This window comes from Microcaecilia unicolor, chromosome 2 (assembly GCF_901765095.1).
Source record: "Microcaecilia unicolor chromosome 2, aMicUni1.1, whole genome shotgun sequence".
In the NCBI taxonomy this organism is placed as follows: domain Eukaryota; kingdom Metazoa; phylum Chordata; class Amphibia; order Gymnophiona; family Siphonopidae; genus Microcaecilia; species Microcaecilia unicolor.
Genome location: NC_044032.1, coordinates 424,050,651 through 424,067,549, shown reverse-complemented (window position 1 = coordinate 424,067,549; position 16,899 = coordinate 424,050,651). Strand labels below are relative to the sequence as shown.

General features: G+C 42.3%; 1 protein-coding gene across 1 annotated transcript in view; it reads right to left on the bottom strand.

Annotated features, from left to right (window-relative positions):
* Window positions 1–16,899, bottom strand: part of BANK1 (B cell scaffold protein with ankyrin repeats 1) — a 561,218-nt gene that overhangs the window by 226,978 nt on the left and 317,341 nt on the right. The window lies entirely within an intron of this gene.

Below are 16,899 nucleotides of genomic sequence, written 5' to 3'. Positions count from 1 at the left end.
GTCCAGTGGGACCCTTGGCTAGCCCCCCCTGAGGCTAGCCCTCATGGGCTAGTGGTACCTCCCAACCCCCCACCTTGAAGGAGGAGGGACTGGGCCCTCCTCAAAATGGCAGCGCCCTCTGCTGCCCAGTGCATCTGGGATGCACTGGGCTTGACTTAACTATATAAGGAAGAAACTTCCTTATGTGGTAGTTAAGCCCTTCCCAGTGGTCTAATGTGGTATGGAAGTCTGTGGCAACAAGGGCACAGAGAATACCCTGGTTATGAAAGCACAGTGGGGGGGGGGGGGGGGGGAGGGCTAGTAGAAAAGCCAAACTCCTGTAGCCAATTTGAAGGATGAAAAGAAATGATGTTTATACCCTGATTTGTAAAGTAACACACACACGGGGGAGAATCAGGTAATATAAGAGATGCCCCATAGCTACTTGGATGGTTGAAAAGGAATATGATTTAATCCTTATTATTGATGTAAGGTTTGGACGGCTTCCTAAAGGAAAAGTCCATAGACTATTATTAAATGGACTTGGGGAAAATCCACTATTTCTGGGATAAGCAGTATAAAATGTTTTGAACTTTTTTTGGATCTTGCCAGGTATTTGTGACCAGGATTGGCCACTGTTGGAAACAGGATGCTGGGCTTGATGGATCTTTGGTCTGTCCCAGACAGTATGGCAATACTTATGTTCTTATGATATGAAGAAAAGGTCCCATTGAATGCTTGTTTGTAAAATAAGCTGTACTTAGAGTTATGCTATATTGGACCAGTGGGAAAATCTGTCCTGAACTGTGAGTTTGAGCAAGGTGATGCAGAAGCCTTAAGAGGATGCAGGAATAGGTGGTATATACCTTTATGACAAAGTTTATATTGTATGCTGTTTAATTTAGACTAATAGAACCTGAATCTTACTGACTGGTCTTATTTTATGTCTCATCATGGGCAGTCCAAAATGTGTGGGAGGCTTTTCAGAGCAGAGGGTAAAAGCCTTGTCCCTAGGGCCAGAAGGGGGCTCCCTAATGGGAGATCAGGAGATATCAATATATATTCCTATATATATATATTTTGAATACTGCCCTAAAGGGACAAAAAAGAGAAACAATAGATAAGGAATGAAATTATAGGCTGCAAGTAAAGATGACTGCAATCTGTCATTATAGGAATCTAGACACTTTGAATTTAACTGTTTCGGATTGCCCAGGGATACTGATTACCGCTTGGAACCAGGTAAGAAAATTTCTTCTTACCATGGTGCTGTGTATGGAGGGGTTTTCTTTGTGGTCCCTTCAATGCCTCTTGATCTCACACTTTTCTTTCCTCCTGCTTTCTATAAATTAGTCACCTTACTTTCTAACTCTTCTTACCCTCTTACCTGTCTATCCTGCTTATAATCAAATGAGAAAAACGCCCAAGTTCCGACCTAAATCGGGAGATGGACGTTTATCTCACAAAAACGAATAACGCGGTATAATCGAAAGCCGAACTTGGATGTTTTCAACTGCACTCCATTGTGGAAGCGTACAAAGTTGACGGGGGCGTGTCGGAGGCGTGGTGAAGGCGGGACTGGGGCATGGTTATCACCCAAACAGAGATGGGCGCCTTTCGCTGATAATGGAAAAAAAAGTATGCGTTTGTAGCTAGAATTTAGGGCACTTTTCCTGGACCCTGTTTTTTCACGAATAAGGCCCCAAAAAGTGCCCTAAATGACCAGATTACCCCCAGAGGGAATCGGGGATGACCTCCCCTGACTTCCCCAGTGGTCACTAACCCCCTCCCACCACAAAAAATGATGTTTCACAACTTTTTATTTTCACCATCAAATGTCATACCCACCTCCCTGGCAGCAGTATGCAGGTCCCTGGAGCAGTTGTTAGGGGGTGCAGTGGACTTCAGGCAGGTGGACCCAGGCCCATCCCCCCCTACCTGTTATAATTGTGCTGCTTAATGCTTATTAGTCGTCCAACCCCCCAAACCCACTGTACCCACATGTAGGTGCCCCCCTTCACCCCTTAGGGCTATAGTAATGGTGTAGACTTGTGGGCAGTGGATTTTGAGGGGGATTTTGGGGGCTCAACACACAAGGGAAGGGTGCTATGCACCTGGGAGCTCTTTTACCTTTTTTTTTTGTTTTTGTAAAAGTGCCCCCTAGGGTGCCCTGTTGGTGTCCTGGCATGTGAGGGGGACCAGTGCACTACGAATCCTGGCCCCTCCCATGAACAAATGCCTTGGATTTATTCGTTTTTGAGCTGGGCGCTTTCATTTTCCATTATCGCTGAAAAACAAAAACGCTCATCTCACAAATTGTCGAATAAAACATGGACGTCTATTTTTTGCGAAAATACGGTTCGGTCCGCCCCTTCACGGACCCGTTCTCGGAGATAAACGCCCATGGAGATAGACGTTTTCGTTCGATTATGCCCCTCTATATGTTCCATCTTTGCTTATACCCTTCACTGTCAATTAAAATGTTCTATTATGTATCTTGTTGACATTGTAAGTTGTATACTATGCCATACTTTGTATTATTTGAATATTTTTATTGCTATAATTGCCTATTGGTCATGTTTGATTTATTCTTACTGTACACTGCCTTGAGTGAATTCCTTCAAAAAGGCGGTAAATAAATCCTAAGTAATGATTAATAAAATTTGAGGAATTAGACAAAATAGGAGGTCAATTCTTAAGTGTTTATGAAGCATTTGTCTGCTTGAGAAAAGACATCACCCAAATAACTCAAAGAAATCTGAATCAGCATCATTTTCCAGAGACAGACAGTTATCTGTATCTAGTCACTAACTGGCTGCATATAAACAGACAAAAATAAGTATACTCTGCAGTGTTTCAGGGCCAAGGTCACAACAGATTAGCATAAGTGCTTTGGAAGTAACCACATGATGACATGTGTCCATCCATATTAGCATTGCAATTTACGCATTTGAAGGAAAAGGCCTTTTAAAATCCAGACATAACTTTACCCAGTTAGCATTTAATGGTACAGTTCCAGCATTTAATCTTGTTTGCAGCACTTTGTCCTGGCAGGAGCAGAAGAATACAACTACAAGGGGGGTGTACATGTGGACAGAACATGGGCAGGTCATGGGTGTGTCTCTCAGTCACGCACATAGTTTTATAGAATACTATAAACTATGCACATCACTCAGCACACCTTGGCATGCCAACTCACACCTGCCATTGGCATGGCATAAGAGGGCATGTCTACACATGGATGTGCCAATGCCAATCTTATGCTAGTATTCTGTAATAGAATGTTTGCACCAAGATGCTGTTATAGAATTGGGGCTAAGCACAAGCCATTGGGGTGCCAATGTATAGAATTGTCCTTAATATCTAAAGGGTCCTTTTACTAAGGTGCACTGAAAAGTGGCCTATGCTGGTGTAGATGCATGTACTGGACGTGTGCAAGTTCATTTTTCAGTGCACCTGCAAAAAAGGCCCTTTTTTTGGCCAAAAAATGGACGTGCGGCAAAATGAAAATTGTCGCGCATCCATTTTGGGCCTGAGACCTTACTACCACTCATTGACAGTGGTAAGGTCTCACGCATTAACTGGGCAGTAATCATCAGCATGTGTACAATGCCGATTACCGCCCGGTTAGCGCCGCACACCAGAAATTTTCCAGCGTGCATAGTGGGAGCGCGTAAAAAATGAAATTACTGCCCGGACCACATGGTAGCCGGGCAGTATTTCCAAATTGGCGCACATTGGTCGTGCTTAGGCGCCTACGCGGCTTAGTAAAAGAGCCCCTAAATTTTGTTTCTTTGCATAAGAAAACAGAAAAAGTTAACTGTGTGAGGCTTCTGTGACACTGCTGTCTCTCCCCCTCCACCCACAAAAAAAAAACAAATGGGGCAATTTTTGGGCCCAATACTCATGGAAAGTAGCTACAACATAAGGGCATTAACTCAGTTTGAAATGTAGTTACTGGAACAAGAAATGATTCCACTCTAGGAATATACAGGTTGTCTGCAACTTGGTCATAAGATAATGAGCATTACCATGCTGGGACTGACAGAAGTTCCATCAAGCCCAGTATCCTGTTTCCAATGGTGGCCAATACAGGCCACAAGTACTTGGCAAAATCCCAAAACAGTAAAAAAGATTTTATGCTGCTTATCCTAGAAATAAGCAGTGGATTTTCCCAAGTCCATCTAAATAATGGCTTATGGACTTTTCTACGGTTTGTTTTAAATTTACTACTTAGTAGCTTTATTGTGTGCCCCCTAGGCCTAATATTTTTGGAAAGGGTAAACAATCGACTCACATCCACTCATTATTTTATAAACCTCTATCATATCTCCCTTCAGCCATCTCTTCTCCAAGCTGAAGAGGCCTAGCCGCTTTGCTTTAACATTTTTGTTGCACTTCTCTGTACATTTTCTAATTCCACTATATAAGTACATAAGTAATGCCATACTGGGAAAAAACCAAAGGTCCATTGAGCCCAGCATCTTGTCCCCGACAGCGGCCAATCCAGGTTAAGGGCACCTGGCAAGCTACCCAAACGTACAAACATTTTATATAAGTTATTCCTGAAATTGTTGATTTTTCCCAAGTCCATTTAGTAGAGGTCTATGGACTTGTCCTTTTGAAATTTGCTGACCAGAATTGTACATAGTATTCAAGGTACAGTCACACCACTGAGCGGTACAAAGGCATTATAACATTCTCATTTTTGTTTTCCATTTCTTTCCTAGTAATTCCTAGGATTCTATTTGCTTTCTTAGCCGCCACTGCACACTGGGTTTCATCGTATCATCAATGACGACACCTAGATCCTTTCTTGGGTGGAGACACCTAATGTGGAGCTTTGCATCATGTGGCTATGCAAAGCTCCACATTAGGAGTCTCCACCCAAGAAAGGATCTAGGTGAGATAGTTAAATTAGCTGATGACACAAAGTTGTTAAATTACAAGAGGATTATGAAAAATTGCAAGATAGCCTTACAAGACTGAGCATCACAATGGCAGATGACGTTTAATGTGAGCAGGTGCAAAGTGATGCATGCAGGAAAGAGGAACCCAGATCATGTGGCTATAATCTGGGTTCCTCTTTCCTGCATGCATCACTTTGCACCTGCTCACATTAAACGTCATCTGCCATTGTAATGCCCAGTCTTGTAAGGCCATCTTGCAATTTTTCCACAATCCTCTTGTAATTTAACAACTTTGAATAACTTTGTGTCATCAGTTAATTTAATTACCTCACTAGTTATTCCATCTCTAGATCATTCATAAATATGTTAAAAAAGCAGGGTCTCAGCACAGACCCCTTGGTAACCCCACTATCTACCCTTCTCCATTGAGATTACTGACCATTTAACCCTACTCTCTGTTTTCTATCTTTTAACCAGTTCTTAATCCACAATAGGACATTACCTCCTACCTGATGACTTTCTAATTTCCTTTTGAAAATCCAGATATATAATACTGACCGGCTCACATTTATCCAGATGTTTATCCACTCCTTCAAAGAAATGAAATAGAATGGTGAGACAAGATTTCCCTTGTCTAATTCCATGTTGGCTTTGTTTCATTAATCCATGCCTTTATATATGCTCTGTAATTTTGTTCTTTATAATAGCCTCTACAATTTTGCCTGTCACCGATGTCAGGCTCACTGGCCTACAATTTCCCTGATCAAAATTGGCATTACATTAGCCACCTTCCAATCTCTTGGTACCATGCTTGATTTTAAAGATAAATTACATGTTACTAACAATAGTTCTGCAAGCTCATTTTTCAATTCTATCAGTACTCTGGGATGTATACCATCTGGGCTGGGCAATTTTGCTATTCTTCAATTTGCCCATTACATCTTCCAGGTTTACAGAGATTTGTTTCAGTTTCTCTGACTCATCATAAAAGATGCTGCTAAAGTATCTGACATGGAAAGAGCTCTTTCTAGTGGCAGTTATCTTGTTGAGAAGAATCAGTGAGCTTCAGTCCTTAGTATATATGAGCAGTATAGTCAGATGTCATACCACACTTGGGAATGCACTCCCTGAAAGGCTTTGCTCAACATAAGACTACTTCAGAAGCAAGAGAGAACTTGGCTCTTCTCCTAGCTAGTCTCACTGACACAAGTACTAACACCAGCTGCAAATGCAGTACTGTAGCAGGACTTGCTTATCCATATAGGTGTCCCCCTTAGGCCTTTCTTACAATCCCTGGTGGTCTAGGGGTGAAGTCAGGGCAGGAGTGATCCCCAGTTGCTTCAGCCCATGCTGGCTCTGCTCTCAAAATGTCTGCTGTGACCTCTTCCGGCACTCTCACGAGTCACTAGAGGTCATGGCAGCCATTTTGAGAGCAGAACCAGCATGGGCTGAAGCAACTGGGGATCACCCCTAGACCATTAGGGATTGTAAGAAAAGCTTGAGGGGGACACCTACAGGCAGACAGCAGGGAGGAGCAACTCCTTTAACTAAAGACAAAACGGGAAACATTTCAATGCTACTTTCTCTTGTTACTTGTGCACAGCTTGAGTAAATACACAAGCTGGTATTCATGGGCAGCATGGAGGAGCAACTCCTATTCGGAGGGGAGGGGGAGGAGAGAGGGAGACATACAGGACAAAGCATAAATTTTCAGCTTCCACAGAAAACACATGGTCAGTTCAGCCAAAACTGAAACCATGCCCATAGCCTTTCAGCTAAATCCAAAACTGGTCAGAAAAAGGATTTGGGGCCTATTTCAGCACTGTAACCAAACCAAAACCAAAATTTGGTCTGCCTCTAATCTGGGTGTTAGCACAGAAAATCGCCACTTTACGGATAACTTTGGTCTCTTCTCCTGGACCATCTTGGTATTATTCCTGACAGTGCTGAGGTGGTCTATCAAGATATTTAGTGTGTGAATCTCCCTCATCTGGGCTTATCTCGATATCACATGCTGCTGTCCAGATAAGTCTTTTAAAATATCAACTCTTATATTAATAGCTACCTCCCTTGTTGATTTGCCAAAGGAAAGCAAGGCATGGATTAGTTAAGTGGTTCCCAAACCTAGTCCTGGAGGCACCCTAGCCAGTCAGGTTTTCAGGATACCTACAATGAATATTCATGAGAGAGATCTGCATGCACTATCTCCACTGCATGCAAATGTCTCTCATAAATATTCATTGGGTGTATCCTGAAAACCTGACTGGCTGGGGTGCCTCCAGGACCAGGTTTGGGAAATACTGGATTAGTATATACTGAGTTACCTGATCCTCCTCTCTCTGGTTGCTCCTGCAGCATCTTCACTGAGATGATGCTACATGTATGTTTTATAGGATGTTGCAAAGTTACAGTTCAATTTGTTTTGCCTAAGTATCTTTATTATTTTGTTGCATGTCCATCAAATGTAAATTAACAAATACTGAAGCATGGCTAGGATGTAATAAGATAGAAAACGTTTATTTATTTAAACAATTTATATCCTGCCTACCTTTAAGGTGGTTTACAGTTAAACATACATAATAAAAACAATAAAATCATAACCAAAAGTACATTCACATATAAAACAAATCAGGACTAGTCCTTCTTTCCAAATCAAAATCAAAGTTTGAAACCTAACCAGAAAAGTCTTTGAAGTAGGAGGAAGACTTTTTGCACTCTTCTGCTTAGCAAATTACTCATACTCAAAATTGACTTTAAACAACAAAGTAGTATTGTGCTTTCATAATCGCAACCTTCACATTACAATCAGAATGCACAAAACAGGTAAGGACGTCTGGTTATCACTGGAAGAAACAGTCACGGCAGCCTAGCACCCCTTCAGTTTACACACTGGAAGGCTCTAGTGACCCTCACTGAGTAAGCTTGAATGAAAGTCAGTTCTGAAATGTCACCAGAGAAAATCGAGTCCAGATTATAAACAGGGAAAAAAATTCCAGGCGAGTACAGTCAAGAGGAAAAATGTTTCTCATATTACTTTTATATCTGCTATACCCTCCATAAAATGTATTAAATAGCATGCTAAGTTTCATTTTAATATGCACTTGAAAATTTAATTGATTCTCATATTCAATCATTTTTAGCACATTGTTGATAAAAAACTATACAAAATACAATCTCTGGACCGATGACAATGGTGCATTTATTGTACTAGCAAAGAAGTGGTTGAAATTATGCTATTTTTCTGAAGGCCCAGTTGGATCGATTAAATTAATGACTGGGAAGCTTTTGAAGAAAATGAAGAGGTTAATATGAAATGAGCTGTACTGAACATTGGTATGCCGGAAAGATAATTGTGAATTTAGAGAGGTCACAGCAGGAGACAGCCCTTGCATGTCTGTTTAATAATACCATTGGTCATCTAGAATCTGGAAAAGATCTACTTTTGATTCAGATTAGACCTTGCTGCTACATTCAGTGCTGTTGATCACAAACTTTACTGAATTGTTTGAGAGACACAGGCCTACACAGAGTCACACTAAATTGGTTCTGCTCCTATCTTTGTCACTGCACCTTTGAAGTGCACTTAACTGAACTTCATCTTCCTCCTTTCCCCTCTTATGTGGTGTCCCACAAGGATCTATTCTTTCCCCTATTCTATTTAATATCTTCCTTGCCCTACTAGCAGCCCTAAATCAATCCCCTGGATTGAGTGTTTATATTTATGCTGACAATATCCAGCTATTGATTATTCATGCATTCTGTTTAATTATTCCCACAAGAAGTTTGGATTGGATTGGATTGGATTGGATTGGATTGGATTGGATTACCACTTTGTACAATGCATTAAAGCAGTTTACAAAAACAACAATTAAAACAAATTCAGTCCAGCATAACATAACCTACCTGTGAAGGAGTGGATGATATAGTGAAGAGCAATCCTTCACTGGCCCTGCAGTTCAGCCACCTTACAGCAGATGGTGCTAGTTTGCTGAGGCTGAAGCTGAGTCTGAGTCAGGGGGGCAGGGCTCAGACTAGACTAGAGTTTAATGCTCTGAGGTTGAACAGATCAGAGAGGCCCTGAGTGCAGAGGACTCCCAGGGTGTTCTTGTTGGATGCAGTACCTGGGAAAGAGGAGGACCCTCAACAGAGATTGTTACCCTGTAATTGTTAGAAGCAGAGTCTTCAGTGAGGTAGAAGTTTCCTTGAAAACTCAGAGTTAAGAGAGTCCTTTGAAACTGTATCAGAGAGAGACTACAACAGCCTGACTTAAGAAGAAGTGACTGTGTGTTTATCCTGTGGAGCCTGTTAGGGACAGGGCTCCAGGGACTTATAGTAAAGCTTCAAGTGATTAGTTAAGTGTCCAGCTGGTGGAGAGAACAGACTTAGGAAATCTTTATTTTTGAGTCTAAATAAACTTGTTGTTCTACTTGTAATTCTCTGACAGGCTGTATTTATTGAGGGCTCCCTGACTCCTTGCCAGGTCACACTACCACACTACCATTAAAAAAAGAGAAAAAAAATACACGATCAAAGCAATAGAAATTCTTAATTAAAACAATTGCTGAAACAGCCATGTTCTTCAAAGCTTATGAAAGCTAAAATACAAAGGAACATTATGCAGTTCATCTGGTAAAGAGTTCCATGGTGAGGGGCCCACATATGAAAACACTCTCTAGTCACTGAAAGCCTAATCATATTCCCCCCGATCTTCAGCCAGTGGAAGTCAACATTTTTTTAAACACTGATCCTCGCTGGCTAACTTATCCCCCAATATTCAGTGCTGGGCATGTCTAGGCACTGGCACTGAATATCAGAGATTTTTTTGGTGGGCTGGCACCTGGCACTTATGGGGGCCTAGCCGATATTCAGCCAGGGCTGCATAAAAGTTATGCGGCCCTGGCTGAATATCAAGGCAGCCGGCCTGTATAACTTGTTTTTTCTTTACTAAAGCCCCCAAGTCCCCTGCCAATGTCCCCTTCTTTTCCTCCCCCCCTCCTAGCCTGCATCAAGACCCCCAGCCCCTGGAAGATCTCCCCGCTTCCCCAGCCGTGCAGGCAGGCCCTCGCTCCAGGCCTACCTGTATCCCTGGTGGTCCAGCAGGGTCATTGAGGGTAGGAGCCCAGCCCCCTCACTTCTGCATCTTGCGGTGATGGTATAAAATGGCTGCCACAACATCTTATGGCAGCTCACGGTACTTAGTACCGTGAGCTGCCTCGAGAGGTTGCAGCAGCTATTTTAGACTGGCGCCACAAGGGGCAGGATAATGCAATATCCTCTGAGATGTGTACTTTCTCATCTTGTTGGAAAGGTAAACAGGGAGACCCAAATGTAATGATCTGAATATCAAACACAATGTTTTAAAGGTGACGTCAGCAGCACAGGAAGTCAATGCAATTGATACAAAACAGGTGTAATATGATCATACCTCTTACTTCCAGTTATTAGTTTAGCCACCGTGTTCTGTACTAACTGCAATCTATGCAGGTTTGTTTTACTCAAGCCATTAAAAAGTTACAGTAATCCAGCCTCCTAATGATCACTCCATGCACTATCTTCAGTAAGTTACATTTGGTCAAGACAGATTTTAGTTGACGTATCATCTAAAGATGCAAAAAGCAAGATTTTACAGCATTTCCAGTTTGTACATTAAAGCAGCCTATGGAACTTTGTTAAGTCTGTGCTTTGAAAATGAGCCCCTTTAGCTTAATGCACTATCACAATAGAAACCTAACGTTACTAAATCATATGTGATAATGACAAAGGTTTTCTTCAGATCTCAGGAAGTACCTGTAAACTATGATGATTACAAAAAAAATCTACATCTGTCATCCAGTCTGTCATTAAAGATCAGAAATGATATATTCTTGGATCATCTTTCAAGAAGATGGCAAGTAATTCCCTAATCCATTATTTGTCTTGTTTGTCTCTCTTAAATAGATTATAAGCTCTGTCGAGCAGGGACTGTCTCATACGTGTTTAGTGTACAGTACTGCATACATCTAGTAGCATTCTAGAAATGATAAGTAAAGTAATAATAGTAGCGTATGTTTCAGTTTGGCTTAGAAAACAGTCTATCTAAAATAGCTTACTGGTTGTCAGAAAATACACTGATCTTAAATTCCTCTAAATTGGAAGCCTTGTGGCTCTCAAGCAATAGCACCTCACTGCCATTTCACCCTCTTTTAAATCATATTCCCCTCACTTTTGATCATACTTTATCATTTGAACTACACATTTTGTGTCATATTCAGAAGTCCTTTTTTGCTCTGTGAAAGATACATTTTCTGAGACCTTTTATTGGATGACTTCACATTTAAGCTTAGTGCATGTATTAATGTTAACTCAATTGGATTATTGCAACTCGCTGCTGTTGGGGGTCCCTGCTTATTCACTAAGATGTCTACAGTACAGTTAATTTGAAACAGAACTGTGGGGCTAATGTGTAATGCACATAAATTCAGCCATGGAAGTCCACTTCTTTTGCAACACTACTGGCTGCCAGCAGCTAGTATCATACAATATAAGATGGTTTCTCTCTCATAAAGCTTATCGTACCATTATTTCACTTATCTCTACATATTAGCCATCTAGACCCCTGTCCTCTTCAACTACACACTGCTTTATCATTCCTCCCTTTACTAGGCTACTTTTAAATACCTCACATTTTTTGCTGTGTGTGGCCCTTTCCCCTTGGAACACGCTTCCTGTAGATATGTATTTCAAAACCCCTCATAGAACATTCAAAGTGGCTCTTAAAACTTGACTCTTCCAGCTGGTTTGCACAGGTTATGCCTAATGTTCCCTCTTCTCATCCCTAAGATTATATCACAGACTTGAAGACTATTCCCTCTGATTGGTTTATTCTACTTTCCCCTTCTGTGCTCCATAGACTAGTCTTTTGGTTATTTAATGTTTTGCTATGCAAATCCTACCCTGTCTAGTCTTATTGGTAGTGAATCTTGGCCATTTCCTGGCCTTGTCTGTTTGCTAGTACTTTGATTTTATGTTGTATGGGGGTTTTTTTTCTGTTTATTATTCACTATACTCCACCATGATGGTATCTGATTGTGCAGGCTATAAATATTGTAAATAATAAATAAATAAATAAATAAATAGAGAATGAATTAAGGGAAAATGACCCCTTTATATCTAATTTAAAATCCCAGCTAAAACTAGCACTTTTATGAAAGCCTATCCAGCTTATTTTCGAAAGAGACAGACGCCCATATTTCGACCCAAATCGGGAGATGGGCGTCCGTTTCCCGTGGGCGCCCAAATCGGTATAATCGAAACCTGATTTTGGGCATCCTCAACTGCAGTCCATCACGGAGACGAACAAAGATCACGGGGTTATCGGCCGAGGAGAGCTGGGCGTCTTTAGCTGATAATCAAAACAAGAAGGGCGTTTTTGACGAGAATTTGGTCCGCTTTATTTGGACCCTTTTTTTCAGGTCCAAGTCCCAAAAAAGTGCCCCAACTGACCAGATGACCACCGGAGGGAATCGGGGATCACCTCCCCTGACTCCCCCAGTGGTCACTAACCCCCTCCCACAAAAAAAAAAAACACTTTACAAACTTTTTTTGCCAGCTTGTATGCCAGCCTCAAATGCCGTACCCACCTCCATGACAGCAGAATGTGTTCTATCCTCTGACAGCCTTTCCCTGGTTCTGATGTGGGTCTCGGGTGAGTGTGACACCTTTTCTGTTAAGGGCACTGCAGAGTCACATCAGCAATGCATTGTGGTGGGTGTAGGGTATTGGGCTCCGTGATTCCACTAGCTTGTGTTAAATGCTCACGATGTTGGTAGGCTCTACTCCCATGGTGCTTTTCCCTCTGCTTACTGGGTCAGAGTGTGCCCTGTTTTGTTTCCGGTAGTCCATAAGGTAGTGGCCATTTGTGTAAGACACTTTTAGATCCCTTTCATGTGTTTGCCACGTTACAGCACCATTCTGCCAGCTCGGATCTACTGCTAATTTCAGTACCAGCGAGACTCGTTGCCAGTGGGGCACAACCTCTGATCTGCAGTTAACTGTGAGTAAAGGTGCTTATTCAAATAAAGGACGTTTTCAACGAGATTAGTCTTCAGGTGTGAACTGCTGTGCCAAGGTTATACAGCAGCAACAAGTCCTGTCCCTGGAGCACTTTTAGTGGGTACTGCAGTGCACTTCAGGCAGGCAGACCCAGGCCCATCCCCCCCCCCCACCCATAACACTTGTGGTGGTAAATGGGTGGCCTCTAAAACCCACTGGACCCACATGTAATTGCCCCCTTCACCCCTAAGAGCTATGGTAGTGTTGTACATTTGTCCCTCCCACGACCAAATGGCTTGGATTGGGACGTTTCTGAGCTGGGCGTTTTTAGTTTCCATTATCGCAAAAAAAAAAAAAAAAACGCCCATCTCAGAAGGGACCAAATCCATGGCATTTGGTCCGTCCAAACTGTATTTTCGAAACAAAAGATGGACGTCCATCTTTTTCGATAACACGGTCTGTCCCGCCTCTTCACATACCCGTTTTCGGACATGCACGCCCATGGAGATGGGCGTTCGCGTTTGATTATGCCCCTCTATGTGTCCCTCAAAGCTGGTGCAAACACCAACAGGGAAACACATGTATAAATTTTCAGCCCACCCTAAACACATCCCTTTCAAATCTCTGAATTTTGGTCATTTATACATGAACATAGTGACCCTCTGAAATCACCATTTATACCATGTGCACATATTAGTAGCATGTGTAGATGCTTCTAAAATTTTCTATGTGAGGGGGTATACAGAACACTGCCCCTCACCCTTAAGAAGGATCCCTCAGGCAATGTGAGCCACCTTAAAACCCTTAGCCCCATCCAGGGAGGAAGTGAGATGGGAGGGGTGGAGACAAAACCAGGAACTATAAGAGGCAGGGCCAGAGTGGAGTTAAGAAGGCCCAGAGAAGGAAGAAGTGAAACCCCAGCATATGCCTTTACTGCATGTTTCTAGCTACTATGACCTGGCTGAGGTAAGCCAATCTTTTATTTGAAGCAGGGGCGTATCTGCGTGGGGCCACAGGGGCCTGGGCCCCCGCAGATTTCGCCCTGGACCCCCCTACCATCGACCCTCTCCACCTCCCCCTCCCTCCCGCACACCCGCCACCAACCTGTCGCCGATCTTTGCTGGCGGGGGACCCAAAGCCCCCGCCAGCCGAAGTCCTCTCTTCCGTGCAGGATGCAAGTTGCAACGCTTCCTGTTCTGAGTCTGACGTCCTGCACATACAACGTGCAGGACGTCAGACTCACAATTTGGAACTCAGTCTGACGTCCTGCGCGTTGTATGTGCAGGACGTCAGACTCAGAAGAACAGGAAGCATTGCAACTTGCAGCCTGCATGGAAGAGAGGACCTCGGCTGGCGGGGGGTTGGGGTCCCCCGCCAGCAAAGGTAAGTGACAGCAGCGGGGGAGAGTTGGCGGCGGCGGGAGGGGGTGGAGAGTGTCATTGGTGGCGGGGGGGGGGGGGGCTGGCAGTGGCGGGGGGGGGGGGGGCCGGAAATGGCGGGGGGGGGGGGGGATCGGTGGCGCCGGGGGGGGGGGGCTAAAATGTGCCCCCTCCCTCTGGCTCTGGCCCCCCCTACCGCCAGAGTCTAGATACGCCCCTGATTTGAAGACTTGTGAACCTTGTTCTAAGGTCTGGATGGAGCCAGAACTGGAAATCTATAGAGCAGAGAGAGAGAGAGAGAGAAACTTACTATCTTTAGGATGTGGCAGGCACAGGCCATAACCTGTGTTTTGGGCCCTGTTAGCCACAGATCCATGTTAAGAGATTTCCCCGTCCAAGTATAGAGTCTTTAACTTTGTTCCTGGGCCTGTGAATTAACAGACCTCAGATTTAAGTTAATAAAGCACTTATGTTATGCATGCAACCTTGTCTGGCTGTGTTATTATGAAGGCCCACCCTTAACCCTCACTCACAGTTTCACAACTGTAATGCTTTATATTATGATCTCTGGTGCCAGGATATTAAACAACTAAAGGTTATCCAAAATCTTGTGGTGAAACATGTGACCAAATCTAAAACGTTTGATCACGTTACACCTTTGTTACAAGCAGAGCATTGGCTTCCTGTTGCTTATAGGCTGACTTTGAAAATTGTATTTTTGGCTCATAAAGTGCTTAATTTAGGCTCTCCACTTTATTTGTCTAGTTTACTACTTCCATATGTTCCCACTAGATAACTGAGATCATCGCCCCAAAGTCAGTTGGTGGCTCCTTTTCTTCATCATCTTGGACTTAATTCTATTTGGGCCAAGGTATTTAGTGTTATAGGGCCTTCCCTTTGGAAAACCTTGCTATTAATCCTCCATCAAGAGGAATCCTTGCCAAATTTTAAGAAACAATTGAAAACTTATATCAAGATGCCTTTTGGACTTAAGCATTAGTTTTTTTTCTTTTGGTTTTAGTGAATCCCATTCGTTCTTGCCAGGTAATGCTTTATTGGAAGTATTTGTGTCTCTGTATTTTTACTCTATTTACTGTTGTTCAATTTTGTCATTATTTGGAGTTCTTTTCCTTTTTATGTTTTTAGATTTGTAAACTGCCTAGAAGGTTCTCCGATTGAACAGTATATTAAGATTTTAATAAACTTGAAACTTAAAATGGCATCCCTAGTGTTTCAATATTGTCACTTTGGGGCATAGTTACTAATGTGGGCTACTGTTAAGGCTTGTTATTTTACTGTTAATCCCAGTTATTAGTAACTAGGTCTAGTTGAATAAAATGGGGCCTGTGGTGAAATAGCATGAGTTAGTGGTAAAATAAGATATGTTAACGATAGCCCACATTAGTAGCTATGCCCCTTAGAGATAGAAGTTACACATCTGTGGTCCTGCCCCAAGAATACAACAAATTCTGCCCCCCTCTTTGGATGGATATTTTGTGCTATAATGATTTATTCACCCAAAGTTACCCACTCAAATGACCCAGTTTTTAAGAAAAACACATATGTAGTCACTTGCCCCAGTGACTGCATAAATGCTTTCCAATATCAACCATTCTGTCTTAATATTCGGGGACCTTCAGATTTTCAAATCGTATCCACCATACGGGGAATTTCCCCCAAATTCTAATGGTGTTCCTTTCATCTTCATGGATCAACCTGTTTTTTTGATTTTACTATTTTTTTATATGTCTATATCATACTTTAAATCTATACTTGTTCAAAAAGTTACTTAGCGTTACTTAGCTTCAATTGATTAACAGCTGAGCAGCAATTTTTCTTTCAAATCAAACCTCCGCCGACTTGGCCAAGTTTCGTATATACTTCGTCAGGGAAGAGGTTTGCATTCTGTGTTCACTTCCGTGTCTCAGAAAAAATGGTGGATACGATTTGAAAATCTGAAGATCCCCGAATATTAAGACAGAATGCTTGATAGCTACACTATGATATTATCAATTGAAATGTTAAAAAATTGGAATTAATTTGAGTAGTTATATATGTGTTTGGGAAAATAATGAATATAGATTCCAATGTCAACCAGCACATCTTCACCTTTTGTCCTCAAAGACTATAAACAAGGCTGTTTTTCAGGATATCTGCAAAGAATAATCATTACATCTATATGTATTTGTTTATTTATTTTATTAACTTGATATACCACACTTAGGGGTCCTTTAACTATCCTGCAGTAAGTACTAGTGCGTGCTTACCGCAGCTTAAAAAGGCTTACCACGAGATGTGCTCAGGCGTTCTGTGGAAAGTTCCAGGTTAGTGGATACACTCCACGTGCTAAAACATTATTTTTATTTTTACTATGGAGGAGGTGTGCCTGGGGGTGGAGAGTGGACATATATGGTAATCTGTTAGTGCAGCTACATTGTTGCATACCAACTGATTAGTGCATGATTAGCATATGCGCCCTTACTACCTACAAAATAGGTGGCGTTAAGGACTCACACGCTAATCTTTTTTAATAGCCATGCGCTAAAGGCAACAATAGTGCGAGGCCATTAATGCAAACATTCAAAAATTGGCCATTTTAC